This window comes from Ranitomeya variabilis, chromosome 2, assembly GCF_051348905.1.
Source record: "Ranitomeya variabilis isolate aRanVar5 chromosome 2, aRanVar5.hap1, whole genome shotgun sequence".
NCBI lineage: Eukaryota > Metazoa > Chordata > Amphibia > Anura > Dendrobatidae > Ranitomeya > Ranitomeya variabilis.
The window spans coordinates 585,366,826-585,379,058 of NC_135233.1; positions in this window are offsets into that span (position 1 = coordinate 585,366,826).

Consider the following 12,233-nt stretch of genomic DNA (forward strand, 5'->3'; position numbering starts at 1 on the left):
ATTGTACTTGTTTTTATTATGTATACCCCTCCTCACATGTAAAGCGCCATGGAATAAATGGCGCTATAACAATAAATAATAATAATAATAATAAATAAACAGGTGACATAGCTAGGTACAGGGGTGGGCTCCTCTGCTGAGTAGCAGACAGTGGTAGTAGGCGCAAAGTATTAACTGGTCTAAATGGAGGCCAGGGCCCCTGTATATTTTAACTATCATCTATCATTTCAACAAATTTGTATTGGCAGTGCCATTGAAGGATTTAACATCACAGACTACACAGTGGTGGAGCAGGGAGAGGTAAGTATTGCAAGTGGTAGAGCACTGTTCGAGCAGGGGGGAACACTCTTTCGTGGGCGGCGGTACTGGCACAGGGCCCCTCATATTATGACGGTGTGTCTGACGTTGATTGTGCACCACCACCGTCAGAGACACTTCATTGTACTATGAGGGACCCTGTGCCAGTGCCGTCGCCCAAAAGTGGGCCCACCCACCTGTCCAGGCAATCGGCACTTGCACTGGTGCTTGCGCCAAGTGGTTACCATGGCCCTGTGTCAGCCCATTTAGGGAGGTATAAAAATATAATAATATAATAATAATAATTTTTATTTATATAGCGCCAACATATTCCGCAGCGCTTTACAACTTATAGAGGGGACTTGCACAGACAATAGACATTACAGCATAACAGAAATCACAGTTCAAAACAGATACCAGTAGGAATGAGGGCCCTGCTCGCAAGCTTACAAACTATGAGGAAAAGGGGAGACACGAGAGGTGGATGGTAACAATTGCTTTAGTTATTTGGACCAGCCATAGTGTAAGGCTCGGATGTTCATGTAAACTGCATGAACCAGTTAACAGCCTAAGTATGTAGCAGTACAGACACAGAGTGCTATTAACTGCATAAAGTGTATGAGAACATGATGCGAGGAACCTGATTATGTTTTTTTTTTTTTAATAGGCCACACAGGGATAGTTAGGTTAATGCGTTGAGGCGGTAGGCCAATCTGAACAAATGCGTTTTTAGGGCATGCTTAAAACTGTGGGGATTGGGGATTAATCGTATTAACCTGGGTAGTGCATTCCAAAGAATCGGCGCAGCACGTGTAAAGTCTTGGAGACGGGAATGGGAGGTTCTGATTATTGAGGATGCTAACCTGAGGTCATTAGTGGAGCGGAGGGCACGGGTAGGGTGGTAGACTGAGACCAGAGAGGAGAGGTAGGGTGGTGCTGAGCCATGGAGTGCTTTGTGGATGAGGGTAGTAGTTTTGTACTGGATTCTGGAGTGGATGGGTAGCCAGTGTAATGACTGGCACAAGGTAGAGGCATCGGTGTAACGGTTGGTGAGGAATATGATCCTGGCAGCAGCATTCAGGACAGATTGGAGCGGGGAGAGTTTGGTAAGAGGGAGGCCGATTAGTAGAGAGTTACAATAGTCCAGACGAGAATGAATAAGTGAGACAGTAAGAGTTTTTGCAGAGTCAAAAGTAAGAAAAGGGCGAAGTCTAGAAATGTTTTTGAGATGCAGATAAGAAGAGCGAGCCAATGATCGGATGTGGGGGGTGAATGAAAGCTCGGAATCAAGGATGACCCCAAGGCAGCGGGCATGTTGCTTTGGAGTAATGATGGAACCGCACACGGAGATGGCAATGTCAGGCAAAGGTAGGTTAGTAGAGGGAGAGAACACGAGGAGTTCAGTTTTTGACAGGTTCAGTTTCAGATAGAGGGAGGACATGATGTTAGAGACAGCGGTAAGACAATCACTGGTGTTTTCTAAGAAGGTCGGCGTGAAAGCAGGAGAAGAGGTGTATAATTGGGTGTCGTCAGCATAGAGATGGTACTGGAAACCAAATCTACTGATTGTTTGTCCAATAGGGGCAGTATACAAAGAGAAGAGAAGGGGGCCTAGGACTGATCCTTGAGGAACCCCAACAGCAAGGGGAAGGTGAGAGGAGGAGGAACCAGCAAAACATACAGTGAAGGATCGGTCAGAGAGATAGGAGGCGAACCAAGAGAGAACGGTGTCCTTGATGCCGATGGAGCGGAGCATAGTGAGGAGGAGCTGATGATCCACAGTGTCGAATGCTGCGGAGAGATCCAAGAGAATTAGCATGGAGTAGAGACCATTAGATTTAGCTGTTAGTAGGTCATTAGAGACTTTAGTGAGGGCAGTTTCAGTAGAGTGTAACGAGCGGAAGCCAGATTGAAGATGGTCGAGAAGAGAGTTATCTGAGAGATAGCGGGTAAGACGGGAGTGGACCAGGCGTCGAGGAGTTTAGAGATGAAGGGAAGATTAGAGACACATCTATAATTAGAGGCACAATTTTGGTTGAGGGAGGGTTTTTTAAGTAATGGATGTATGATGGCATGCTTAAATGAGGAGGGAAAAGTACCGGAAGTGAGGGAAAGGTTGAATATTTTTGTTAGATGAGAGGTGACAGCCAGGGAAAGGGACTGGAGGAGATGTGACGGAATGGGGTCACTTGTGCAAGTGGTCGGGCGAGAAGATGCAAGGAGCCTGCTTACTTCTTCTTCTGTAACTGGTTCAAAGTCAGAGAATGAACTAGATGCAGTGGGGGAGGGAGGACAGTGCATGGTATGAAGAGATTGGGAGATGATTTCCTGTCGAATGTGGTCAATTTTTTCTTTGAAGTAATTGGCCAGATCGTCAGCGCGGAGATCTGTGGGGCCCGCTCTCTTGGGTTGAGTAGGGACTGGAAAGTGTCGAAGAGACATTTAGGGTTATTGGACAGCGAGGTGATGAGGGTGTTGAAATAGGTTTGTTTGGAGAGGTGAAGGGCAGAGTTGTATGTTTTTAGCATGAACTTATAATGGATGAAATCTTCGGGTAGATTAGATTTTCTCCACAGACGTTCGGCGCACCTGGAGCACCGCTGCAGGAAACGTGTTTGCAGCATGTGCCACGGTTGTCGCCGTCTGTGTTGAGTTGTTCTATGTATAGGAGGTGCAGCTTCATCCAGGGCACTTTGCAGGGTTTCATTGTAATGCTTCAGAGCAGAATCAGGACATGAGATGGAGAAGATTGGGGCCAATGAGGACTGCAAGTTCTTCATAAGTTTCTGGGTGTTAATGGCCTGTATGTTTCAATAAGTGTGGAAAGTGGGGGTGACCTGAGCTGGATGGCAGTCCTTGATAGAGAATGAAAGAAGGTTGTGGTCAGAGAGCGGGAGAGGGGAGTTTGTGAAATCATCCAGTGAGCAAAGCCGGGAGAAGACCAAGTCAAGGGAGTTTCCATCTTCATGCGTTGGAGAGTTAGTATGCTGCGAGAGGCTGAAAGAGGAGGTTAGAGATAAAAGGTGAGAAGCAGATGGGGAGAGGGGAGAAGCAATGGGGATGTTGAAATCACCCATGATAAGGGTGGGGGTGTCACAGGAGAGAAAGTGTGGAAGCCAGGTGGCAAAATGATCCAGGAACTGATGAGAGGGGCCAGGAGGACGATACACCACCGCCACTCGCATGGAGAAGGGGATGTAGAGTCTGACAGCATGGACCTCAAAGGAAGGGAATACAAGTGAGGGTACTTGGGGGATAACTTGGAAGGTACATTTGGGTGAAAGGAGCAGACCAACGCCTCCACCTGCTCTGTTGTCTGATCTTGGGGTATGAGAAAAGTGTAGTCCACCATATGAGAGAGCAGCAGCAGCGGTGGTGTCTGACTGCTGGATCCAGGTTTCAGTAAGAGCCAGGAGATTAAGAGAGTTAGAAAGGAAAAAGTCATGAATGAAGGAGAGTTTATTACACACAGAGCGAGAATTCCAAAGGGCACAATTAAAAGAGACAGAAGGCATGCATGAAATATTGATAAGGTTAGAGGGGTTTCTGGGTGTAGCAATTGGGAGGTTTGACTGGCTATAACATGGGGGGCTGGGGTTTGGAGAGATGTCTCCAGCGACTAGGAGAAGGAGGATAGAAAGAGTGAGCAGATGGTTAAGTGATTTGTGAGAACGTCTCTTGTGTTGGATGGTGGGACTGAATGGATCTGCGCTGTTAAGCAATGTGAACAGAGCATGAGTGCTATACATAGGAGAGGCAAGGACAGAGGGGTCGATATGGATGGAGTGTAAAGAGTTTATGCAAAGGCGGTGACTGTGAGTGAATGCAGCAGCCAGGATATAGACTATACAGATACATATGGTGAGTATTTGTTCTGTTCCAAATGAATAGGGAATAGGTTTAGCTTTTCTTACTTGTCTCCTGCCCTGTCTAACTGCCATGTTATAACTGCCGAATACTTAGAAAAAAAATACTTAGAATAAAAGTACACGAATAATAGTGCATGAATGCATCCCCAAGCTATGTCTACATTTATAGAAGGCTAGCTCTTAGATCTCATTTTATTTTATTTTTTTTTTTTTTTAGGGTGTTTCTCCCCCTCTCGTTACACATCAATCTAACTCAGTTGAGACAGCAGGACACAATAAATGTAGTGGCCTATGGTGGACATTCAGCAGCTGCAAATGGAGGAATTGGAGAAACCAGTAAACAAGGTAGAAGGTGTATATAAACTTGTTGAGAATTTAAATCTCACTTTTTTTTGGGAGACTGAACCAAAACTCAGGCCCAGTGTATATAACAACGCAATCTAAGTGGCAGAAAGTGGCTGGCTAACATAAGACAAACTAACAGGACTGAAGTATATCCACTTTGTGAGAATTTGAATTTCCCTTTTTTTGGGGAGACTGAACCAAAACTCAGGCCCAGTGTGTAACACAACACAATGTAAGTGGCAGAAAGTGGCTGGAAGATATATGAAAAAATACAAGGACTGTAGTATAATTTCAATCTCCCTACAATGATCTCAGGACAAGTATGGCAGCAATAAAAGGGACTGCTGCACACAAAAGTGTGGACAAATAAACAAGATAACTATGCAGAAAGGAGCAACAGGATTTTTGCTTTAAAAAAAGCAGTTGGTTTGCAAAGCAGCGTGCAAACAGCAATGCAGCTATCAGGGAGCCTTATAAGGCAGCCTAATAAGCTACAGAGCTGATGCACAAAAATATAGCCTCCACTGTCCCTGCAAAAAAAAGGTGGTGTTGGACAGTGGAAATCGCTACAGCACAAGCAGTTTGGGGGTTAATCTTCCCTCCCTAACTATATCCCTTCTTCTGATGAAGCTGCAGCAACCTCTCCCTATGCTAAGATTGGAAGAAGTAAGATGGCGGTCGGCGTGCACGCCCTTTATAGCCCCTGTGATGCCACAGAAAGCAAGCCAATCACTGTTATGCCCTTCTCTAAGATGGTGGGGACCAAGACCTATGTCATCACGCTGCCCACACTCTGCGTCCTCCTTCATTGGCTGAAAAATGGCACTGAAAGCGTCATATGAAACGCGACTTTTGCGCGCAGATCGCCGACCTCATGGCCGATCCCACACTAGGATCAGGTCGGGTTTCATGAAACCCGACTTTGCCAAAAGTCGGCGATTTTTGAATTTGTCCGATCCGTTTCGCTCAACCCTACACCATGGGAATAAAATGACTTTATCTCCTCGGAAGAAGGTAAGCATCTTAGTCAGTAGAAGCTTTTATTCCAAAGTTTGGTTTAGGTACCAGAGTTGTGCCCAAACCTGAACTAGAATCCCGATGAAAATAATGGGGAACCAAACTTTTGAGCTGAGAAAATTCTCTCTCTCTCTCTCTTTCTCTCTCTTTCGCCCTGGAACTCCGAATATTCGGAATGGACACCTGGGAGAAGTCCAGACTTCGTCCGGACTTGAAAATTTGGGTTCACTCATCTCGTCACTTTATGCATAATTGCAAATTATGTGTGCTATACTTTTTATGTACCTCTTGAGAGTAAATTATTGAGCCCACAAAATTCTCTAAGCCTCAATAGACAACCAGGTTCTTAAGAACAGTCCTCCGAGAGATCATGTATATTCAGCTCCAGTTTTCTATTGTGCATGTGTGTCATTTTGTAGATATGGCACAGAGAGTGGGAGCGAGAAATCACATCCTATCTGTCACATGAAAGACACCAGAGTTTTCTGAGCTTACATTGCACTTAAAGGAAGTCTGGTACACAGCCAGGAGAGACATTTTTTGCAGTGATCTATAACACAACATCTACCCTCTAGATTTTCTATGACTCCATTAGCTGGCATTAGAACACCACTTCACAAAGCAATATTTCTGAGGAATCACAAGTGTCATCTACACATCTTGTAATAGTTTCCTGCATGTATTGTGCAGAGAAATGTTGAAAGCAAAACACAACTTCTTAAAAAACAGCTCCACTACTGTCTCTCTGCATCGTAAATTTTCCCGGAAGTTAGTGGCTGGAGATAGAGGTTGCAATGGCCGATGATTCCCTAGGGGTGAGGAGCATGAAAGCCTTCAAATTAAGACCACAGCAGCACTAAAAATATATGGCTTGGAGGTGCCATGATGTTATATGTTACTACGTACATAGAGATGTAGTTAGCACATACTTTTTTTTCTGGTACTTAAAGGTTATTCTCTTCTTCTACAACCAGGAGAACGCCGCTTCCCTGTCTCGTGACTTTCGGCTATACAGAGGTGGTGTACTTCTGAAGATTGACAGTTCAGATCATAATTAAGCAGCTGGTCTGAACTGTCCTCTCCATTGTCGGTAGTAGAGGAAGCCTTACCGCTCTCTATACATAGTATGTACTGTTTTGAAGGCAAAGGATCGCTGATATTTATGAGCGAGCGTGCTTGGATATCGTGTTATCCGAACTTGCTCGGGTGTTATCTGAGTGACTTCGGCATGCTCGAGTAATATGCTCCAGTCCCCATGGTTGCATGTTTCGCAGTTGTTAGACAGCCAAAACACATACGGGGATTGCCTGTTTGTTAGGCAGTCTCTGCATGTGTCGAATAGCCGCATGACATGCAGCCGCACGGACTTCAACATTTTACTCGAGCATGCCTAAGACATTCAGATAACACCAAAGAATGCAAGATATTCAAGCACGTTCGCTTACCACTAATCGCAGATTTTTTTACATTTGAATTCACCAGATTCGCCAAATTTTCCCCCCAAAATTAATTCATGTTAAATAAATTTGACACAAATGACAATGCTGAAAAGCCAGAGAGCGAGAGAAAGATTAAATACTTCAAGAATCATACAATATGGTTTAATAATCATCTTACTGAAATGACTTTGACACTGGGTAATTCTGGAAATGGAATCTGACTCTGTTTTGCAAGCTGCCAGTCCTGCACCCGATTGTGCTCCGCAAAGACTCAGATTCAAGCTTTGGCAAGGAACCAGAGGGACCTATTGCAATTAAAGAAGCCCTCCTCCATCAAAGTTTTTATCCTCTTAATATATTGCATTTATCATATCATACAGCACTGTGAACTTACAATTGCTCACTTTGCCTTTCTACCCAGCTAATTCTTCTCTTTTTTTCTTTTCTCCGATCTTGTTCAGCTCCTGACCCAGCTGCTCCTCCCCCTTGCCAGGGATGAATTATCAGGAAAAAGAGACTTCCTGTTTTTATATAGAGCTTAGAAGGACTCAGCTGGTCAGTTATTAACCAGGTGATGTAATAGAACTAATGAAAAAGAGAAGAATTAACTGGGCAGAAAGGCAAAGTGAGTAATTGTAAGTACACAGTGCTATATAATATGATGACTGCAATATATTAAGATGGTAACAACTTTGATGGTAGGAGGAAGAGGAGGGCTTCTTTAAGGCTCCTATCACTGCTGTCCTGAGTAGGGATGTGTAGAGCAAAAATAATGTGACCGTGAACAGTAAAGGCAATCTCTTTCTTCTAATAAGCAATATCACACCAGGTACTAGATCTGACAATCCACTTTTGGGCAAAATACACAAGCCCAGAAACTGCATAAAATGTCGACCAATACCTCATGTATTAAATACATATTTTTTGCACATTTTTTATGCAGGGTACAGTCCGGATCCCTCCAGTGTTGGCTGGGTAATGTGGGGTGTCTAGCTTGTGGGTGCACATATGGTATTGACAGCCCACCTGATGTAATAGTAGGTGACATTGGGTAATAGGTTGCTATACAGATAAAGCGGCATCTCACGTAATGACGTAATGGTGTGTATAACACCCTATGCAGATGTGTGCAATTGGAATACAAGGCAGCCGCCCAACGGATGTTTGGTGGGTTAGTAAGTGGTTGCTCCATCAGATTTTGCACCTGTGCTGCCCCCGCCGTTATCATGGGGGGTCCTGCTGCATCCTGTTTGTAATTGCATATATATATATATATATATATATATATATATATATATATATATATATATACACTCACTGGCCACTTTATTAGGTACACCATGCTAGTAACGGGTTGGACCCCTTTTGCCTTCAGAACTGCCTCAATTCTTCGTGGCATAGATTCAACAAGGTGCTGGAAGCATTCCTCAGAGATTTTGGTCCATATTGACATGATGGCATCACACAGTTGCCGCAGATTTGTCGGCTGCACATCCCTAATGCGAATCTCCCGTTCCACCACATCCCAAAGATTTCATGTTGTTTACGCCAAATTCTGACCCTACCATCCGAATGTCGCAGCAGAAATCGAGACTCATCAGACCAAGCAACATTTTTCCAATCTTCTACTGTCCAATTTCGATGAGCTTGTGCAAATTGTAGCCTCAGTTTCCTGTTCTTAGCTGAAAGGAGTGGTACCCGGTGTGGTCTTCTGCTGCTGTAGCCCATCTGCCTCAAAGTTCGATGCACTGTGCGTTCAGAGATGCTCTTAGGCCTACCTTGGTTGTAACGGGTGGCGATTTGAGTCACTGTTGCCTTTCTATCAGCTCGAACCAGTCTGCCCATTCTCCTCTGACCTCTGGCATCAACAAGGCATTTCCGCCCACAGAACTGCTGCTCACTGGATTTTTTTTCTTTTTCGGACCATTCTCTGTAAACCCTAGAGATGGTTGTGCATGAAAATCCCAGTAGATCAGCAGTTTCTGAAATACTCAGACCAGCCCTTCTGGCACCAACAACCATGCCACGTTCAAAGGCACTCAAATCACCTTTCTTCCCCATACTGATGCTCGGTTTGAACTGCAGGAGATTGTCTTGACCATGTCTACATGCCTAAATGCACTGAGTTGCCGCCATGTGATTGGCTGATTAGAAATTAAGTGTTAACAAGAAGTTGGACAGGTGTACCTAATAAAGTGGCCAGTGAGTGTATATATATATATATATAGTGGTCATTGCATATACACTGCGTGCAGAATTATTAGGCAAGTTGTTTTTTGGATCACATGATACTTTTTATACATGTTGTCCTACTCCAAGCTGTTCAGGTTTGAGAGCCAACTACCAATTAAGTAAATCAGGTGATGTGCATCTCTAATGAGGAGGGGTGTTGTCTAATGACATCAACACCCTATATAAGATGTGCATAATTTTTTGGCAACTTCCTTCCCTTTGGCAAAATGGGTCAGAAGAGAGATTTGACAAGCTCTGAAAAGTCCAAAATTGTGAGATGTCTTGCAGAGGGATGCAGCAGTGTTGAAATTGCCAAACTTTTGAAGCGTGATCACCGAAAAATCAAGCGTTTCATGGCAAATAGCCAACAGGGTCGCAAGAAGCGTGTTGGGCAAAAAAGGCGCAAAATAACTGCCAATGAATTGAGGAAAATCAAGCGTGAAGCTGCCAAGATGCCATTTGCCACCAGTTTTGCCATATTTCAGAGCTGCAACATTACAGGAGTATCAAAAAGCACAAGGTGTGCGATACTCAGGGACATGGCCAAGGTAAGGAAGGCTGAAAAATGACCACCTTTGAACAAGAAACATAAGATAAAATGTCAAGACTGGGCCAAGAAATATCTTATGACTGACTTTTCAAAGGTTTTATGGACTGATGAAATGAGAGTGACTCTTCATGGGCCAGATGGATGGGTCAGAGGCTGGAACAGTAAATGACAGAGAGCTCCACTCCGACTCAGACGCCAGCAAGGTGGAGGTGGAGTACTGGTATGGGCTGGTATCAAAGATGAACTTGTGGGACCTTTTCGGGTTGAGGATGGAGTGAAGCTCAACTCCCAGACCTACTGCCAGTTTCTGGAAGACAACTTCTTCAAGCAGTGGTACAGGAAGAAGTCGGTATCGTTCAAGAAAAACATGATTTTCATGCAGGACAATGCTCCATCACATGCCTCCAACTATTCCACAGCGTGGCTGGCCAGTAAAGGTCTCAAAAAATAATGAAATGGCCCCCTTGTTCACCTGATCTGAACCCCATAGAGAACCTGTGGTCCCTCATAAAATGTGAGATCTACAGGGAGGGAAAACAGTCCACCTCTCGGAACAGTGTCTGGGAGGCTGTGGTGGCTGCTGCACGCAATGCTGATCGTAAACAGATCAAGCAACTGACAGAATCTATGGATGGAAGGCTGTTGAGTGTCATAAAGAAAGGTGGCTATATTAGTCACTAATTTTTGGGGGGTGTGTTTTTGCATGTCAGAAATGTTTATTTCTAAATTTTGTGCAGTTATATTGGTTTACCTGGTGAAAATAAAAAAGTGAGATAGGGATATATTTGTTTTTTATTAAGTTGCCTAATAATTCTGCACAGTAATAGTTACCTGCACAAACAGATATCCTCCTAAGATAGCCAAATAAAAAAAAAACACTCCAACTTCCAAAAATATTAAGCTTTGATATTTATGAGTCTTTTGGGTTGATTGAAAACATAGTTGTTGATCAATAATAAAAATAATCCTCTAAAATACAACTTGCCTAATAATTCTGCAAGCAGTGTATATTTGAAACATAATTGTAGATATATTTACATATATGCAATTCCATATACTATCTGCCTTGAGATATCCCAATGGCTAACACTACTACAGCTATATAATTTGGGCTCTGCTACTTCTGTGACTAATTCAATAGAGAGCTCCAATCCAGCGCGGCTCTATTAATAAGCAATGTATCTTTTTCCATTGGGCTGCTGGCTCTTAGTCTATGCCATCAATAGTAATTGTAATATATGTAAGCATATTATCTATAAATTCCTCCCTAATACCCTTGTCTCTTAAAATGACTGAATATAAAATTTAGTTCCATCAATTTAAAATAATGCCAGGAAGCCCCGGGGAAAGCATTGCACTTAAATAGGCACTTAGCATTGTGTATGAGTCTCATCTTTCATTCAAAATATTCTTCTTAAATGGAGAATAAAAAAAGTGTAAAACAGGATCCAGATTCTCCCTTTCCAGGTAAATGATTTATTTTTGCATTTCAGGTGTCATAAGGTTTGATGACATTTCAAGTACACGTTTGTCGTTTACTAACCCAGTGCCGGAAATCTGAAAAATAGTGTTTCACTGAGAACACATTAGAATAATTGGGCAATTCTTCAGCTAATACAATAATGACCTACACTTGACCCGTTTCTCTCTCCCTTTTAGAATAGATTCACAGTTAATTTTGATATGACGACTTTATGATCTTTCGATATGAAAAAATACAATTTGCTGTAGGTTCCTAACAGCGCTGTTATCTGTAGAGCTTCATATCCAATCTGTGGGTTATCAAATCTTTAGCTCTACGTTTTTATTATTAGGATATTATTTTCCTTTGAACTTTCAGGCGACGATCTTCTTTTCGGTAATTAAAGAGCCCCTTTGGCATTTTTTTGCTACCCTCTCCCCCTTTTATCACCACCATCACCTTCCTTCAAAGCCGAAGAGAGAAAATTGACATTGGTACATATAATGACATGTCTGGTGTCAGGGCTGGACTGGCTATCTGGCAATTCTGGCAATTGCCAGAAGGGCCTGTCTGGTCGTGGACTGCCGTGTCTGCTACATTGTTAACAGAATCCGTGTTCTCAAGACACCCATACTGTTAAGAGTTGTGATGGAGCACAAAGTTGCTGACTGTGACACTTACCCCAGCAGGCCACGGGTATCATTAGAAATATTGATATTGTAGAAAATCTTCCTTTCCTCCATCCAGGGTAATATTAGTGATATATCCCATCTGGTTCATGTGGATGGGGACACCTTATAAATTTGGCTAGGCTCTCAAGACATGGTCTTTCAGTGCTTCCATTTTCATGACCCATGATCATTTTCCAGCAAAATCTCAAAATTGTAGATCGGACCAACCTGGAATTGGTCCCCTTAAACCAGGTGGCCCACATACTTCATATGGCGTACCAACATAGTATATATGTACTTGACACCTGTGCTTACTGAAGTAGGGCAGTCTGTAGAGCTTACCTGATAAGT